Consider the following 20374-nt stretch of genomic DNA (forward strand, 5'->3'; position numbering starts at 1 on the left):
CTTGAAATTAAGAAATAATTATTTTTACAAAAATCTGCAAAAAGAGTCAATTTAAAAAAAAAAAACAGTATAAAAAAATAACGTTATTTTCCCATTGGTTTATTCTTAATGTTTTTTTTTTTTTTTTTTTTTTTTTTTTTTTTGTAATTTGATGTAATTTTGGTTCTACACTATAGCACGTTTAGTTTTATTTATTTATCTTTTTTGTCGACTTCATTAATCGGAATGTTAAGTTGTTTATCAAGTTATTTTTGTGTCAGAAAAACTTGTAGCAGAAACAAAAGCACAAAACTCTAAAAACTTGTACTTTTGCTAAGCGATGTGTCCGGCGGCTGAAATTGGTTTTAACTTATTTTAATTTCTAAATTTATTTAAAGTTTTGGTGCAAGTCTATAAATGGTCCACAAGTAATCTTTTTTATTATAAAAATCTGAAAAAAATCTTTATAATGTAGGTACTTGTCACGATTTTTAGTGATAATAAATAAATAAATTGACTTTTTTTAATTAAGAGAATGTGTCTTTTAATAAAGATAATGTGGAGACAGACCATCGACTATTTTTAGTTTTTTTTTTTTTTTTTTTTTTTTTTGAATGTCGAAAACCCTTTTTGGGTTTGTATTACTGTACACATAGATTCGAAAAAGTTATCAAAAAACAAATATATAATAAATAAATGTTATCAAAGGCAAGACAAGTTACTTTTCTACCTAACTGGATAATTTTCTAGCGTTTTTATATACAGTGTTTACCGATGTATTGGAAAATTTAAAACGGCGCCCGACTCTCTCTTTCACACGGTAAGTTTGGGAAAAGGGGTTATAAATAAAAACAAAACTAGACAAAATACTGTTAGAAAGTCGCTCAATATGTTACCGTGACATAGGGTGACATATATTCGGTGGGTTTTTACAGTATTTTGTATATTTTTAACTCATTTTCCCAAACATACCGTGTGCAACAGAGAAGTCGGCGCCATTTTAAATTTTCCAATACATCGGTAAATACTGTATGTGTTTCGAACTGAATAAACATGTTACATTGAATAAAAACACTAAAAAATTATTCAGTTAGGTAGAAAAGTAACTTATCTTGCCTTTGATAACATTTATTTGTTTTTTGACAACTTTTTCAAATCTATGTGTACAGTAATACAAACCCAAAGACACGTTCTCTTTATTAAAAGAAGTCAATTTATTTATTTATTATCCCTAGAAATCGTAAAAATTAATTTTCTTAAAAAAAAAAAGTACTTGATTGATAAAATATTCGATGGTCTGCATGTACTGCCCTTGTTGACCCATATTTCCGCCAGGGGTCGTTAGTGGCGTTATCTCTCAAACAAGATGGCGCGTGACTTTTTCTTCGACGAATCGTCCGATAATATTTGATTTTCTTGAATAAAAAAAAAATACTTGATCGATTTACGTGATTTTCGGAATATGACATTTCGGAATATGACATATGCAGTGACAAGTACGTACATTATAAAGATTTTTTTCAGATTTTTATAGTAAAAAAGATTACTTGTGGACCATTTATAGGCTTGCACCCAAGTTTTGTATCATTTGATTTTGGTTGAATTTCATTGTTTTGCTACGGAGTGCTTACATTTTCGTTTAATCGACGTTTGTTTTTATCGTTAGTGAGATTGTTTTTGAAACTATCAAATTGGCATAGTTGCGGTGTACACTTTTAGTTGAAACATAGGATACCAAATTAAAACACCCTGACGTAATGGATAAATAACTAAGTTACATTCAGTTCTAAGCGACATTTTTTCTGGCGGTAAAGGTTCAATCTTCAGTGTGACTTACTTACGACTTCTACCTGGTCATGGTTAACGAAACGAATACATGCTTCCGCTGGGAATTAGATATAAAAGTTCAGTTTTAAATTTCGTAAAGATTCCAGAATTAGTTAAAATACACATGAAGAATATCGAATGTTACATCAGCCGAAACTTTGTGAAAATAATACTCAAAAGTAGAACAGTAGTCCGAATAATGCAAATAATACGACAAAAATAATCGTTTACATTCAAACAATCTATTAGACAATACAAGCCTCAAAAAATAAAATGTTTTTCTCGTTTAACAAACTTCGTTTATGTTTAACGATTAGAAATCCATTAATACAATTTTACGTTTCTGGATTTTGAGATGACGATTTATTATTTGGATTCAGCAGATTACTGTTATCATCTTGAGTGTGATTTCCACAAAGTTTCTCTCAATGAAACAAACAACGTTCTTCAGATATATGTTGTCGAACTCGGGGATGTTTCTGTCGAACTCAGGTATCTTTACAAAATCTCGAACGAAGCCCTTTATTTAATTCACGGAGGGTAGTCACTCATGAAAACGGACCTCCTAAACTAAAACCTTGAATAATTATTTAAACTCTAATGTAAATTAATATTAAGCAGTCTTTACAAATTGATAATAGTTAATTATTGGATTTTAATTAATTATAAGATGAAACTTTAATGATTCAAACTAGATAGATAACCGACAAACTTCCACCCATTAATATGGGAGGGGAGATTATCACCAAAAGTGTCATGAATTATTAAGTTCGCACCGGACTTACTACTTAGATATAAGTCACTTGTACCCATTCCCCTTTCTCCTCCCCCCCTTTTTTTTTTAAATGGAGAGTAGATAATACAGTGGATGTGTTATCGGCAGCTCCAGTAACTCTCGCTTCTCCTATTTTGTCATTCAGTCCTCATTCAATGAGTGATGTTTCTGACAAAGGGTGAAGAAAAAGCTGCTTAAAGGTCGGTACTACTTGGTGACCAGTAGTCTGAGATGTCGGATATTTTTCTGTCTTTGTCTGTCCTTGTTGCCATGTCACTAGTAAGGGTGCTGGAGGTAAACGTTTTGTCTGGGCTGACGTTATCCGCCTGATAGTCAGGGACCCGAACCTTGGATTAACCACTAAGGAGGCTGTCCTATCAGCAGGCGCAAAGTACTGGGACTGCTGTATTGCCATTTGGTGAGTGGATCTGGACCATGCAGTAGTCTCTGGTGGGGCCTCTCGATGCCATACTAGTGGGTAATTGTTACGGCTTTACCTTTTCGTGTGCTACAAATAAAAAAAAAAAAAAAAATTTCCTGTCTTTTTCTCTCTTACTTTCCCTCTCTGTACTGCTCTAACCAAGTATGCCGACCTATTCCACAAATCCCAAAACCTCAACATGAAATATCTCCAGAATAAAAACTCGATTAAACCTAGAACCCCATCTTCCAGCGTAGACCCCTACTACCAGGTCTCCTTCTCCAATATCAGGGGTCTACGTTCCAACCTTCCAGAGGTTGAAACCCAATTACAGGAGACGAAACCGGACATATTATTTCTATGTGAAACTGGAATAGGGCCGACCACTTCCCTAGATGAGTTCATAATTAATGGATACTCCAATTTAACAGCTAAATCTGACACCCAAGATCGCCATGGGCATGGAATATGTGCCTACATTAAGGATGGCTTCCCATGTGGAAGGGATATCTCTAGAGAAGATCCTAATTTACCCTATATGTGCTTCAGGGTTGCACTTGCTAACACCACTGTATTTATATTTGCCCTCTATAGGCCCCACAACAGCGGAGTTACTATCTTTAAGAGCATATCTGAGAAAATAGACCACATACTGTCTTCACATCCCTCGGCTAACATCCACATCTGTGGTGACTTCAACGTCCATAACGTGGAATGGCTGACCCATTCAAATAAGACAGATGATGAGGGGAGGTTTTGTCATGATTTTGCCATTGCTTATGACCTCACTCAGATTGTTCGCGAACCCACCCGTGTGCCCGATACACCCAATCAATATGCAAGCCTCTTAGACCTTTTTCTTTCAACTTCCCCTGAGCTATGTTCATGTACCGTTCATTCTCCTTTAGGATCCTCCGACCACTCCGTCGTATCAGTTAAGATAAAAACAAAATGTAAGAAGCCATCAGACGTACCCCTCCACCGTACTGTATACCGATACTCTATGGCTGACTGGGATAGCTTCCGTACATTCATATTTGATTTACCTCTGCACTCCATGTTTAAAAAGGAAGTGTCCTCTATAGTATCAGATCTGACCGAATGGTTAATTGTAGGCATAGACCAATTCATACCATCTAAAAAATTCCAACAAAAACCTAACAGCCAGCCATGGTTCTCCCCAGAATGTGCTGCTGCTATCGCGCACAGAAATCACTTTTTCCATAACTACCAACGTAATAGATGCACTGAGACTAAAGCTGCTTTCAGGACTGCCAGCAACCACTGTAAAAGAGTAATAAAAAATGCAAGAGAGCTATATGCCCAGTCTGTTAAATCCAAGGTAGCTGATCAGCGGCTTGGTTCCCACCAGTTTTGGCAAATAACAAATAGGATCTTGAACAGAAGTGTGCGTTCTATCCCAACCATTATCAATGGACCAGAGGTTATCTCGTCAGCATCAGACAAGGCCAAACTATTTGCAAAGAACTTTGCAGCTAATTCTACCCTATGCGACGAAGGCCATCAACTCCCCATATTTCCTCCTATAACACAGAACAAGCTAGGTAACATACAAATATCCGTGCATGAGGTCGCCAAGCTAATCAAGAACCTAGATTCCAGTAAAGCAACTGGCCCTGATGGCATCCCAATTATAGTGTTAAAAAAGCTTCAACCAGAACTTGCTCCCATACTTACGAAACTATTTAAGCGCTGCCTTAAGGAGAAGTGCTTTCCGACCCCCTGGAAGACCTCCTCAGTTTGCCCTGTATTTAAGAATTCAGGTGATAAGTCATCTCCCTCTCAATACAGACCAATAAGTCTTCTCTGTGTTATGAGTAAGTTACTGGAATCAATATTAAATAGAGAAATAGTAAACCACCTCAGCAGGAATAACCTTCTTAGTGACACACAATATGGTTTCCGCTCTGCAAGATCTACCACAGATGTGCTGACGGTTATATCCCACAGGATTAGTGAATCTCTTGACAAAGGCTTCCTTTCTAGGGCAATTGCTCTCGACATATCAAAGGCCTTTGACAAAGTATGGCATAAGGGTCTACTTCACAAGATTTCCAGCTACGGTATAACTGGAAATGTTTTCTCAATCATTAAATCATTTCTCTCTGATAGGCTCATAAGAGTAGTGGTAGATGGACAAAAATCGGAGGCCTGCAATATAAATGCTGGAGTCCCTCAGGGGTCAATCCTGGGCCCAACTCTCTTCCTGATCTACATCAATGACCTCCCTAAACACATACTTAAATCATTCGTTGACATCTATGCTGATGACACGACCATCTACGGCAACACATCAAAGGCTGTAAATGACGAAGTTCTCTCTGATTCTCTCTCCTCTGATCTCGAGCGCGTGGTTCAGTGGGGGAAGATGTGGCTAGTTACCTTTAATGCATCCAAAAACAAACTCCTATCTTTACATCATCAACGCTCTGATCCCCAGCTGGCATCAATTGTGATGGATGGCTCTCGTCTGGGTGAGGCCCCGTGTTTTGACAAGCTTCTGGGTTTGACCTTTACTCCTGATCTGAAATGGAACACGTACATCAAGTCTGTTGCCAAGGTCGCAGGAAAGATGGTGGGATCCTTCTACCGCTCCAGAAGATATCTCACTACTGATGCAATTCTCTATCTATATAAAAGCCAAGTACGGCCAAGGATGGAATACTGTTGCCATATCTGGGCAGGAGCTGCCAAAAACAGCCTATCATGCCTTGACAGAGTACAAAATAGACTTCGTGGTTTAGTGGGGGATGCCCTTTTCTCTACCCTGCAACCCCTCTCCCACAGAAGAGACGTTGCGAGCCTATCCTTGTTTTATCGTTATTTCCATGGCAAGTGCTCGTCTGAACTCCAATCTCTGGTCCCTCCTCGCCAATCTTCTTCAGAGGGGAAGGGAGAGTTATTGTTCTACAATAGATAGCCTTACAAAAAATGATTAAAAAATACATGTTATAGAAGAGATAAGTTACTCTTCTACCTAGCTGAATGAGATTTTAGTATTTTTACTTACTTTAAAACGTTTATTCGGTTTGAAAAGCAAGTAGTATGTTTTCTGTGTAGTAATCTATCCAATCAACGCTTACCACTGACTACTTTTTTGACATTAAAATAATTTAGCTCCTTACATCAAGTAGCTTCATGTCTCGTCTGCAGCTATTTCTATAAAAAGAAACAGATTCCATAATTCTCTAAAAATTGTTTTTGCAATTTTGTTTTTCAGTCTATTACCAGTTTTGCTCTAAAAATCACGATTATGATAAAAAAAAGGTTGTTTAAATAATTTAATGCCTAAGTGTTGAAAGCTGAACGTAAAATAAAACAAAACAAACAAAAACACCAAAACTAACGAATTACTTGAATTTCAGGTATATTATAACTGACTTCCGAATTTCAGGAATTTAGGGAATTCAAGGAGCGTTTCTTTATATTTATTTAGGTGCTCTATTTATCGAAATGGTTTCTCCCGCACAGCTGTTTATAAGCGACCAGTGGGGTTTGCATCATTTCTAAATCTATTTTAAAGAGAATAAAATAAAATAACATTATTATTTAGAAAACCATCCTTAACATGAAGACACAGGATATTTGTTAACTATTCTGTACTTTCACCTAACAATTTAATAAATAAACTTAATAAATCGAAATTCTCGCTGGAAGTTATATTACTGATGAAGTTTAATATCAGGAAATGATCTTACCAAACACCGTTAGCTGCTAACTTTGAATAGGTTACTGGTTTGCCAATATTTATATAATTTAAAAAAAAAAAATTTTTTATTACATTTTCACCCCAAACAAGGCACATTGCCACTGTGGTCTACTATCAGGGGCAGCAACTACTGGGACACTATGTTGGGATTTGGGCAGCAAGATGTTGGTTCAAGTTACACTTGAACTTCTGCATGTCAGTACAGTTGGGGAAGCAGGGACCTGGAATGAAATTCCAAAGTCTAGCGGTTCTGGTGAAGAAACTACTGGACTAGAAATATCTTCTACATCTATGGATCTCTACAGTGTGGGAGTGGGATTTAGCTGCCTGTCAGGTTTGTCGAGGGTGTCTACGTCGTGGGGGCACAAGTGTCTGCAGTTCGTCAGAGCATTCACTATTAAAATACTTGTAGAACAGGCAGAGGGATGCAACGTTTCGTCGATGGGACAGAGGCTGAAGCTTAAATGCCAGTTCAGGGCCTATCAGATTGGCGACTCTCTTTTGAACCTAGGAGCGAGAGACTAGCAGCAGATGCACCAGCCCAAATGTGACAGCAATACTCCATACATGGGCGAATGGTGGCCTTATAGAGGTACAGGATACTTTCAGGTGTCAGTAGTTTTCTAGCACGGTAGAGAGAGCCTACCTTCTTCGCAGCGGCCCTGGCAATGTTTCTGCTTTATTTATGTTTGTTTATGTTTTTCCCGATTCACAATTATAACTTTTTGTTGTGAAAGAAAATGAGCTATTACTAGCAGAGAGACCCAATGTTACCCGAGATTGAATGATGACACAGTCCCATATTTTTATTGTCATCGAAATCGGTTAAATCGTCCATTTTTCAATTAAATCGATTGATTGCCTGCTCTAATTGGAGACCCATTGCGGTGCACCGGGAGGAAGCTTCACATACCTCTTAGTAGTGGCTTAGTCCACAATACATTGTAGTCTACATTGAAAAGTAGAGAATTTAATTTTATAAAATTATTTTCGGATTTGTATTACTGTACACATAGATTCGAAAAAGTTGTCAAAAAAAAACAAAAAACAAATATATAACAAATAAATGTTATCAAAGGCAAGATAAGTTACCTGACTGGATAATTTTTTTTAGTGTTTTTATTTAATGTAACATGCTTATTGAGCTCAAAAAACATACAGTGTTTACCGATGTATTGGAAATTTTAAAATGGCGCCCGACTCTCTTTGACACGGTAAGTTTGGAAAAATGAGTTAAAAATAAAAAATATACAAAATACTGCTAAAAACCTACCGATTATATGTCAGCCTATGTCACGGTAACATATTGAGCGAGCTTCTAACAGTATTTTGTCTAGTTTTTATTTTTAACTCCTTTTCCCAAACTTACCGTATCAAAGAGAGAGAAAGAGAGAGAGAGAGAGAGAGAGAGAGAGAGAGAGAGAGAGAGAGACGGGCGCCATTTTAAATTTTCCAATACATCGGTAAACACTGCATGTTTTTCGAGCTGAATAAACATGTTACATTAAATAAAAACACTAAAAACTTATCCAGTTAGGTAGAAGAGTAACTTATCTTGCCTTTGATAACATTTATTTGTTATATATATGTTTTTTTGACAACTTTTTTCGAATCTATGTGTACAAACCCAATTATTTTCTATATAATGACTTGAATTTAAGTTAAAAACACAAAAGGCAAGTATCATTGTTCAATTATGTTCTATAGAAAACATTCATTTCACACGCGCCCCTAAAATATCAAAGAACCTACCTTTGATTTTATATGCCAAGCTTTATAGTGCTGTAATAATGGCTTTGCTATGGTTATAAATTATGATGAACAGTCAAACGAATAGAGAAAAAAGAGAGTGGATATAACAGCAAAAAGTTTTATAGTCCTTATCTAAGGACTTTTCACACGGACTTGCTAAAATAATCGGTGGAACTAACAGAAAGTATTTTCAGTTTTACTTTGAGCTTGATTAGCCTCTATACAAAAAAGAAGCCTAGCCTAACCCCTACCTGTGTAAATATCTGCTTAGAATATTAAATTTGTTTTTGGTTGGGGTGGGAGGTTAGTCTTATTTTAAACTAGAGGAATGAGAGCTGAGCCCCACTGCTAGAACGGTCCTACATTGTCAACGTACCATTTTAACCTATTTATTCACTTTTATCATTTTTACCAGTGCCATTTTTACCTGACTTCATTCAATCCCGGAAAACGTCGGGTCTACCTGCTAGTTCGTTATATTTTCACACGTCAAGAACTGGTGGTGCAACGGCTAAAAGCGTTCATTAACACGAAGTTATAAGTGATATTTTAACATAATGGTAAGAATATTCATTAATGAGCCGGGAGAACGTGTTTCGATCCTAGATCGAGTCATACAAAAGACTCAAAAACTGCTATTTGATGCCCCCTTGCTGAACACTCTGCGTTATAAGAGGAGGATCAAGGGCAAGTGGAGTAATCCTGGAAATCAGGTGGCACCATTTCCTACATCACGATGTAGCAGCTAATGAAAAGGGATACCTTCAGGTCGCTCTTGGCTATAGTCGACGACAGCTTAGCTTGTAAGTGGCAATCTGTTGAAGGTTGATAATTCAATCCTCACTCCAATCCTCACAAATAAATAAGAATAACACAATAACACTTTTACCCGGCCATGATTGAGGGACAAGAACAATCTACCCAGTGGAAGGGTAGAAGTTTGAAATTGCAAATTATTTCCTAGTACTACAAAAACAATCCTAAACTGTAGCAGATGCAACTGAAAAAGGTCTGAGGTTAAATCGGCTGAATCATGGTTAAAATAACAACCAAAGTTATAAGTCCGAATAATCAAAATAATACACAATTCAAGATGCTTACTCTTTCACTTTTAATGACATCCAACAAACCATTTGTAGTAAGAGTAAAGTGTAATGAATTTATTCATAACAGAGGAACATTAAAAAGGAAATGGTTCTAATTGCTACACTCTTTCTGTTTAGTTGAAATTCGCTTCCCTCTCAATTCCCAAAAGCAAGGTTTAACAGAAACGTGTTAACTCAACCTATTTTTAACCAACGAAAATCATTTACTCTATCCCCAAAGTAATATACCTATGTCAAAATAATAAACCAGCGTGAAATTAGAAACTCCTATAAAACAAATAGTAAAAAATACAGAGACGGATGTGACCAGCCGATTCATCGAACATGACCTCAAGAATCTATTCTCAACAACCACCCGTATCTTTGGCAGGGGAGACAAGTCCCAAAGAAATCCTTAATGACTCACATACCAGCATTCTTCATTTCGTGCATACATTCTTGCACACTATGGAAAGTTAGGCGAACAGAAATGAATTGCTATGCACAGATATATACATGCAGTAAAAAGAACAAAGTAAACCAACGCACACACATATACAATGCCACGTTGTCAAATAGTTACATAAGTTTATTACTTACACGCGTATATTATTCGCTACAAACATATTGTCACCATTAATTCAACTTTCTCCGATAAACACGGCTTTGCGCAAATGAACATTTACTAATTAGAAAATATATGTTATATTCTTATAAAATTCTAACTATAAAAATATTTTTGTGAAATTTAGTTTTTCAATTTTTCATTCATAAAACTCTGTTTATGTTTTATTAGAACTTGCCAACTATTCTCTCAACGTTTCGCTTATTTCCATGTTTTTATGCATGCCCGTATATATATATATATATATATATATATATATATATATATATATATATATATATATATATATATATATAAAGCTGAATGTGTGTGTGTGTGTCTGGTCACGAATAGGCTCATATATGGTTGACTATTTTAAAAAACTGATTACATATAATGATAGAAGATGTATCGAAACACAGGCAGAACGGTGGTTCATTAAAATTGTGGGGTCTGTGTTCGCGCCTGGTCCACAAAGTATGGAAATTTAAAAATTAAAAAAAAATCGTTTACAAGTGTTTTTGATATAGATGTACATAAGAATACTTTGGTAAGTATGTTTTAACTTAAATAGGGATGGTATAATAAAATTGTGGGGTCTGCGTTCGCGCCTGGCCTCCATAGAATGAAAATAGGCACAAACTTTAATAAAGACTTTTCATATCTATCTGCGTAAGTATACTTTGATAATTATGTTTCAGTTTGAAGAAATATAGCATAATAAAATTATGGGGTGTTCGTTCGCACCTGGCCTCCAAAGAATGGAAATATGTCACAAAGTTTAACAAGGTTTTTTAATATAGATCCACAGAATATTGTGATAAGTGTTTCAGTGTGAACAGATATGGTATAATAAATTATGGGGTTTATCTATTTTACTTCTACTTTCATCATATTTTGCTTTGGTTTTGATACCCCCAAATTCGAAGCTATCTCTTTACAACCTTTACAACCCTTCCTTTTTATAACCTATCATACTTTCATAAATCAGTCCATTTTCTGTAGGCTGTTTTTTAACCCAGTCAACGACGGGTACTTTTTCTAGTATATATATATATATATATATATATATATATATATATATATATATATATATATATATATATATATATAAAAGTAAAATCTTAATATTTTTTTGAGCATCCTGTCGAACAATAAATATTGTAAATTAATTAACAATCATAAATTGTGTTATATGCAAGTACAGGGTGGAACGATAAAAGTGTCGCCCTAAAGAAAACAACACTACAGCTTTATTTTAAAACTTTTATTGAAAAAAATCAATTCGGGTAACTTGATTATGTACTAAAGCTGACAACTATTCAATGTAGCCGCCTTTAGCCTCAGTCGCCGCCTTTATATGGGTCCAGGATTGGGAGCATGCCTTTTTCCACAAGCGCAGACGGGAGCTTGGTGAATATTCATTGATTAGGCTGGTTTTGGTATTGTGCGAGATCATATTGGTGATGTTCTCGACGTATGACCAAACGGGTTCAGGTCAGGGGAGTGGAGGGAGTCAGTGAGAGAAGGGTACAAAGTCGTAGCACTCATTTTGAAGCAAACCTTAGGTCTCTTTGGACTTGTGGACCTGTGCCGAGTCCTGTTGCCACAGCCAGGATCTGCCAGCAGCCACCTGACTGCACCAGGGGTCATCACATTCTTCAACACATCTAGATACACTTCGGTGTTGACTTTCAAGCCGACTTTGATGAGGTGAGGTGGCATGTCCCTGTTATTTGTGGCAATCCAGCAATGCATTTTGAGGGTGCTGGCAATGCTCATGCTGTTATAACCTGGATCGGTAGAGAGCACGAGTTGTACAGCGGTGCATCTCTGATGTCACTCGTTGAACATTGTGTCACTTTCAGAAATGATAGAAGGCTCCTATTGCTCTTGGCATTTGTACACAATTGGCCAAATACATGCGACTGGAGATCGCTTGTGAATTTCATACTTCAATGAAACTTTCTCCTTTAGTGGAAGTTGATTAACCCCAGATAGGGTTAGTGCCATTTAACACACACAACTAGAAGCTCGTCTGCAACAAACGATACATTACCTGAAAGTACTTCGTTCAAACTCCTCGAATTAATGTTCTCAAAGAACATGAATTGGAATAAATATATTGAGAGCACTGCCAGGGCTGCTGCAAGGAAGGTGGGCTCTCTCTACCATGCTAAAAAGTTACTTACACCTGAAAGTATCCCGTACCTCTACAAGGCCACTATTCGGCCATGTATGGAGTATTGTTGTCACGTTTGATCTAGTGCATCTGCTACTAGTCTCACACTCCTGCACAGGGTCCAAAAGAGAGTCGCCAACCTGTTAGGTCCTGAACTTTCATCTAAGTTTCAACCTTTGTCTCAACAACAAAATGTTGCATCCTTCTGCCTGTTCTACAAGTATTTTAATAGTGGATGCTCCAACAAAATACAAGCCTTTGTACTCCCTCGACGTAAATACCCATGACAAACCTTACAAGCAGCAAAATCACACTCCTACACAACCGTAGAGATCTCTAGATGTAAGAAAGCTTTCTATTCGAATAGTTTCTCTTCTAGAACTGCTACACTTTGGAAGTCCCTTCCGGGTTCCTGCTTTCCCAACTGTACTGACATGCAGAAGTGCAAGTGTAATGTGAATAGACATCTTGCTGCTCAACTCCCTATATAGTATCCCTGCAACTTATGTCCTCGATAGTAGCTCCCTACATCAAAGTTTCACTGTGAATTGTTTTGGGTGGAAATGGAATTAAAAAAAAAGTAAAAATCGGTTTTTATTTAACGGAAATGAAATCTTGTCTTTTCTAGGGCGACAATTTTATCGTCCCACCCTGCAGATATAAAAATATTTTTTTTCATATATAAAATTTAGTTTTTCTTAATTTTTCATTCATAAAACTATTTATGATTTAGTTTGCACTTGTTAACTATTCTCTCTATGTTTCATTTATTTTCATTTTTTTATGCCTGTCGTTTATATCTTTCGTTTTCTTCCTTTGGTTAAACCTATTATACCAATTTATATTAATTGTTAGTGTGATCATTCGCAAAACCCCAAAACGCTATTGTCACCAAAATGATCCTATCAAGGTCAGATGCAACGCCATAAAGTGATAAACACGACGTTACATAGCCACTCCACTACGAGGGGCGTGCAATAAGTAATGCCTCTGACCCACTTCCAGTTGTCTGATCTAGCTGAAATTTTGCATGTGCAATGATTTGTATCTCTACGGGTTATGTGGCAAATTACAGCTCTGAACTAATTGTGGTTTCTGTTTTACAGGTGTGTGAACTGAGTCAGGTGTGAAATGGAGCCTGTTGAATGTCGAGTAGTGATCCGGTTTTTGTATTTGAAAGGACGCACACCACAGGAGACTTTTGGTGAAATGAAGGAAACTTATGGTGATAATGTCCCATCATATGACCTTGTAAAACGCTGGCATCGTGAATTCAAACATGGCCGGAAGTCTGTGGAAACAGCTCCCAGACCTCGTCACCCCCCCCTTCTGCCATTGATGAGGCATCTGTCCGTCAAGTTGAGGCTGCCATTTTGAAAAATCGGCGCATTACTATTCGCCAAATAGCCCAAGATGTCAAGATTAGTACAGGGTCTGTGGAAACTATCATTCATGACCATTTGCATATGCATAAGGTGTCTGCCAGATGGATTCCCAGGTTGCTCACACCATTCCAGAAGCGAGAACGCGTTGAGTGCTCGAAGATGAATTTGGAGGTGCCAAGAAGATGAGTCAAAGTTTTTCAAAAGACTGATTACACAGGATGAAATCTGGATCCATCACTATGATCCAGAGACCAAAGCTCAGTCAATGCAGTGGAAGCACTTGGACTCACCACCTCCAAACGAGGCAAGGGTGCAGCCCTCCGCTGGCAAGGTCATGCTCACAGTCTTCTGGGACCAGGACGGAGTAGTAATGACAGATTTCTGGGTAAAGGGTACCACAATTACAGGAGCCTATTATGCTTCACTTTTGAGGAAATTAAGAGAAGCTATCAAAATCAAGAGGCGGGGCAAGATCAGCAAAGGTACCCTCCTCCTGCAGGATAACGCTCCGGTCCACAACTCGCATGTCGCCAGATCAGAAGCACGGGCGTGTGGTTATGAAATCCTCCCCATCCTTCCTACTCTCCTGACCTTGCACCCTTTGACTTTCACCTCTTCTCAGCCATGAAGTTGTTTTTGAAAGGAAAGCGTTTCCCAGATGATGCAGCCTTGATTTCTGAAGTCACGTCGTGGTTGGAGGACCAACCTGGGGTGTTCTACAAAAACGGTCTCCAGAGCTGCATCAAACGATGGGAGAAATGCATAACTCTGGGTGGTTCTTATATAGAGAAAAACTAATAACTGTGCCAAATTTCATTGCTCTACTCCTATGGAAAGTGGGTCAGCAGCATTACTTATTGCACACCCCTCGTAAGACTACAATTCGGCAATAAAAAATGGTTTGACATTTTTTGAAAGGTTTAATCATTTTAAAAGGTACTTACGGATAAAAAGATTATTGTTTCAAGCACTCTCCTCACTGCATACCAATTATCATGCTGTTGATTGGCAGCAGTCGCAGCAGCTGCAACTGTTATTTTTACGTATCAACTCTCGATTCGACAAAAGCTCTAATGTGAAATTTCTTTCAACGTGTCTCTTTAAATCTGTGTCAAGTAAGAAAAAATACCATTACAAAATTCTGGTAGAACATTATATTTCGCACGGTGACATAGTGGATGGGTTTCTACCAGTATTTTGTTTAATTTTTAACTTTTGAGCGATTATCGATGGCCCAAATGCCTATAACAAAGTCACCAATTTTTGTTCTAACTGAACAGACTTGACATTATTTTTGTTTTAAAGTTAATAAATGCTTTAATATAAGGCAAAACACAAATTATCCAGAAAGATAGGCAACATTTATTTATTTTTATTTGCTTTTTTCACCTCTTTTTGTTTTTATTGACTATTGTAAAAATACTTACCAGTTACTCAGTTGAAAAGTAACTTATATTTATGTCTTTTATATTTACCTTTGTTCGCCTCCCTTTTGTTTTTTGTTAGCAAAAAAAAAAAAAAAAAAATGCCTGCCGGTTCATCTGCCGGTTAAAACTTTCACAAGTAGCTGTAACTTCGATAGATCTTTTTTCCTTTTTAAGGAACAAACGACTCTAGTGAACTCACTGCTACTTGCGAAATTGTTATTTAGCAGACAGGCTGGCTGACAAAGTTTTTTTTTAGAGAGAGCTGCCACTTATCAAAGCCTGAAGTTCATCTGAGAATAAAGGTTAATAAGTGTAAGGTGGTTAGTGAGACAACACTATTGGTCGATAGTAGTGGTATGGAATTTGATTATTTAAGGTGGTGGCTCAACGGGAACTTGTTTACATTGGGCTTGAAGACAACTATGTTGTACCTATTTACTATGCCTCCCCACGTGACAGAGTTAGACACCAGGGTCGTTTTTTAACGTGGAGAAAAGGTACAAAAATAAAAATTGTCTCAGTCGTGAAGAATTTCTCCTCCACCGAAAGAGAACAAGAAATGGAAGTGCAGCATCTGAAGAACAGATGGTATTTATTTGCTCCCCCACCGAGCAAACCAGGCACAAGGCCGACCCTTAATGTGAGGAGTGAAGGGAGGGGGAAGGGGAAAAGGGGACCAGCTCCCGAGAGGTGGGAAATGGGAGCCGGTCAAAGGTCAGGCACGTGGGGCCGCCCCCACATCTGGTCCTTGCCAGTCATAGCTTGCAGCATCTGAAGAACAGATGGTATTTATTTGCTCCCCCACCGAGCAAATTAGGCACAAGGCCAATTTTTAATGTGAGGAGTGAAGGGAGGGGGAAGGGAAAAAGGGGACCAGCTCCCGAGAGGTGGGAAATGGGAGCTGGTTAAAGGTCAGGCATGTGGGGTTGCCCCCACATCTGGTCTTTGCTAGTCAAAGCTAGTCATAGCTTGCAGTATCTGCTGGAACAGATGGTATTTATTTGCTCCCCCACCGAGCAAATTAGGCACAAGGCCGATTTTTAATGTGAGGAGTGAAGGGAGGGGGAAGGGAAAAAGGGGACCAGCTCCCGAGAGGTGGGCAATGGGAGCTGGTTAAAGGTCAGGTATGTGGGGTTGCCCCTACATCTGGTCTTTGCTTGCAGTATCTGCCGGAACAGATGGTATTTATTTGCTCCCCCACCGAGCAAATTAGGCACAAGGCCGATTTTTAATGTGAGGAGTGAAGGGAGGGGGAAGGGAAAAAGGGGACCAGCTCCCGAGAGGTGGGAAATGGGAGCTGGTTAAAGGTCAGGCATGTGGGGTTGCCCCCACATCTGGTCTTTGCTAGTCATAGCTGGTCTTTGCCAGTCATAGCTTGCAGTATCTGCCGGAACAGATGGTATTTATTTGCTCCCCCACCGAGCAAATTAGGCACAAGGCCGATTTTAAATGTGAGGAGTGAAGGGGGAATGGGGACCAACTCCCCGGGGAGTAGGGGAGCTGGGTAGTGACAATTGGTATGAAGGGTTGCCCCTACATTGACCAAGGTCTTATATGTGGGGTCGCCCCCACATATGGTCTTTGCTTGCAGTATCTGCCGGAACAGATGGTATTTATTTGCTCCCCCACCGAGCAAATTAGGCACAAGGCCGATTTTTAATGTGAGGAGTGAAGGGAGGGGGAAGGGAAAAAGGGGACCAGCTCCCGAGAGGTGGGAAATGGGAGCTGGTTAATGGTCAGGCATGTGGGGTTGCCCCCACATCTGGTCTTTGCTAGTCATAGCTAGTCATAGCTTGCAGCATCTGCCGGAACAGGCACTACACTTTGATCTTGTCCCAAAGGCTGGAAAGCAGACATGGTGCATAGTTCTACAGGTGGGGAGTTCTAGGAAAGAAGTCTTGTACATGGGATTAATATTAAGATTTAGGCACAATGAGTGAGAAAAATTGTTGACAGTGGTTGTAGTAGGTAGGGCGAGTGTTTGTTGCGAAAGAAAACATTAATAGCGAATGAAAACGACGATTTTTCTCTCAATAAAGAAACAAGTAGAAGTGAAGTCCCAATTGTGTCTTTGTATTAATAAACCTGTCGTAGAAAAAACATTCTTCTTGTATCATTAACTGAACTGTTGTAAAGTTAATTATTTGAAGAGAGTCAAACACATTTAGGTACGGGCAAAATGAATGCCGATGCTCAAAATGTATTAACATTTTGACCCCCTCCTTTACTTAAAAATTCACCAAAAATCAGGAAATTAACCAATTTTAATGAAATTTTAAGTATTTATCAAATAATGATCGTGGAATATAATGAACTAATTATTTTTATTTAAATCTTAATGGAAATCTATTATTTTGTTTAAACAAAAAATACCTTTACTAAAGTTATAATTTTCAGTAGTAAATAAAAAAACGCAATGATTTATTTTTGCTTTTATTATATAAATAAAACATCGTACTTAGTAACAATAAAATAAAAATAAAATAATTTTTACAGGAACATTACGAAAAAAGTCCGTATTAATGAAATCGATATAACTCGAAGAAAAATTAATTTCTCGAACTACCAATATTATCATTGAATTAAGCATTCTTTATTTAATATTTTCACAAAAAAATTATAATTGCCAAAATTATTTCTACTATTTTTTACGCTTATATTTTTAATGTAATCTTTACATATTAGATTCTAATATTTCCATTGCACATAAAACGTATAATTATCAACGTAAAATAATGTTCAAATAATCTTGGAAAATAGAGTAAAAAAAATTCAATTGAAAAACAAGAACATAGAAAGATAATTTGATTAAAAAATGGCAAAAAATATACGAACGTTCCATGTCGGTAAGTACGGATGCACAGAGTTGAAAAGAAAACCAGTCTGTTTTGTACACCCTCCTCCTCTTTTCAACTACCCGCCTGTTTGTGTTTATCAACTTAAAATTTCATCTCACGTAATTCTGTATTTTTTTAGTGTGTAATTTTTTTCAATGATTATAAATTGTTTTCTTAACCAATTGTAATTCTGTATTAAGATTAATAAATATAGATGCTAACTGTTTTTTCAAAGAATAAATTGTCAGTAGTATAATTAATGAATTTAATTAACTTTTATGCATTTTTACATGAAGGAAGGAGGGTCTGGGACTTGTAGGGGACTAGGATATATAAATACCCCAATCCCGTTACAAAAGAATAATGAAACGAATGGGAATTGAAGGAAACAAAGACTCAATTAATGGATAAGATAAATGTCGTTTATTTGCTGTTGAAAGAAATGAACGTTTTAGTTATAACATGTCCGCGCGTATGTAACCCATGTTCGTTACAGGACTGGTGTTGTAGCAAGAATAGGAAATGTGTTTTCATCTCAAGTTCGGGTCACTATTGTTTGTTCGCGCGTGGGAAGAGAAATAAATGTTGTAGGAAAATTGAGAATGGTAGTCCAGCGTGTAGACAAAGAAGAGGATATTAGAGTTGTCATCAGTTAGTAGTCAGCTACGCGAAGGTGTTCTTAGTGGCCAGTAGTAAATGGAGAGAGAAAGAATGAAAATGTATACATACAGTCTTTAGCTCGTGCCCCATACATAGTAGGAAGTGGGCGTGAGGTACGCGTGTGCGCGCGCCGAAACGGCGGCGGCTTGTTAGCCCAACCTCTCTCGTTGAGAGTTGGTCCTAAAGAGAGTTAGAAACAGTTTGTCTCCATGTTTTATACTCGCTTCCAGAGTGTATCTTGCGCATGTGTATTTCCTTAGAAAGCGGAAGTGACGTCGTCCATGTGTGAGTACATGTGTATACGTAAGCGTGTGTGTATATATACGTGAATGTGAGTGTATGTACGCGAACGTGAATATGTGTACATGTGTGGACGTGGGCGCATATGTTTGTGTGCGCGTATGTATATGACAGCTTGAAATATGAATGTGTGTTTTGTGTGAGACTTGAAAAAGGCTCGCACAGACTCAAAAAAAAAAAAAAGTCGTTCGGTATGCCGGAATAATGTTAAATAAAAACATAAATTTTGTCTAATTTGTCCTTCCATACATATTTGAATTTTGCCGCCAGAGTTTTTTTTTTTTTGATACGATAAACAAGTCTCGTTCCAACCAGTGATACATTTTTGGATTATTATTACATTTTAGTAAAAGTTAAGTACATTTATTGAATTAATTCATTGTCTTAAGACTTAAACTTAATACTTAACTTGGAAATAATTCCAGAAAACTTATATTTTTCTTGCCAGAAAAATATAAACGCGATTTTTGTCATAATGAATTTTTATGTGAAATCTAGAGTTTTTTCAGATTTGAGATAAAATTCTTCCATGTATTTTTTATTTCACACTTTTGTTCTTTGAGAAATTAACTTTAAACTATAATCTTTCAAATAAAATAAAAAAAGTACTCGAAAATATAAAAAAATTATTCTGATTAAGCGGCGTTAAAAACCATGCCCCCCTACGGTAGCAGCCATTAAATTGTCCGTACCTCGAAATCAACAAAACACAAGCCATTGCATATATTTCTCTATTATTATAAAATTAGACATTGTATATGTTTATATATTTTTATATTTATAGAATTCACTACTAAACTAATTAACCAATCATTATGGATTTTGGTAAAAAAATGCTAAGCGTAACGGAGTCTAATGTCGAATAAATTTGTTTTATGCAAAAGACAAAGAGGGGTTGTTGTCTTTCGTAAAAATTCAGATAATGATATTTTTTTACTTGCTTTCGACCTTGACGATCACCTTTAAAATGACGACTTTTATGTGCTTCAGGTATGCTGAAAAGGAATACTGAAATTAAATTTGCTGCAAACAGTTTTCCAGATATTAAGCAATATAACATTTAATGAATTTTTATCAGAATTAGAATAAGGATTCTAGAAATAAGGTATAGTTACACTGGATTTTCATCTTCGTAAGGGGGCATAAAGTGCTGCAATACTGTTATCTTCAATGAATTAACATTACCTGTCTTGGGACGGGTATTTGTATAGTAAGTTTATAAATCTAATAAACAAACTAGAATATTTGAGTGTGTATTTGTGTGAACACACACATACATACATTTATGTTTCATTTTACTTTCTGGGCACTTGATCTCATTATACGAGATACATAGATATTCGGACATTCCAGTAAATTTCTCTTTTACTCTTCAAACGGTAAGTTAGTAAAAAATTAAAAACATAAACT

This window comes from Euprymna scolopes, chromosome 11 (genome assembly GCF_053919585.1).
Source record: "Euprymna scolopes isolate OS-2025 chromosome 11, ASM5391958v1, whole genome shotgun sequence".
Classification (NCBI taxonomy): domain Eukaryota; kingdom Metazoa; phylum Mollusca; class Cephalopoda; order Sepiida; family Sepiolidae; genus Euprymna; species Euprymna scolopes.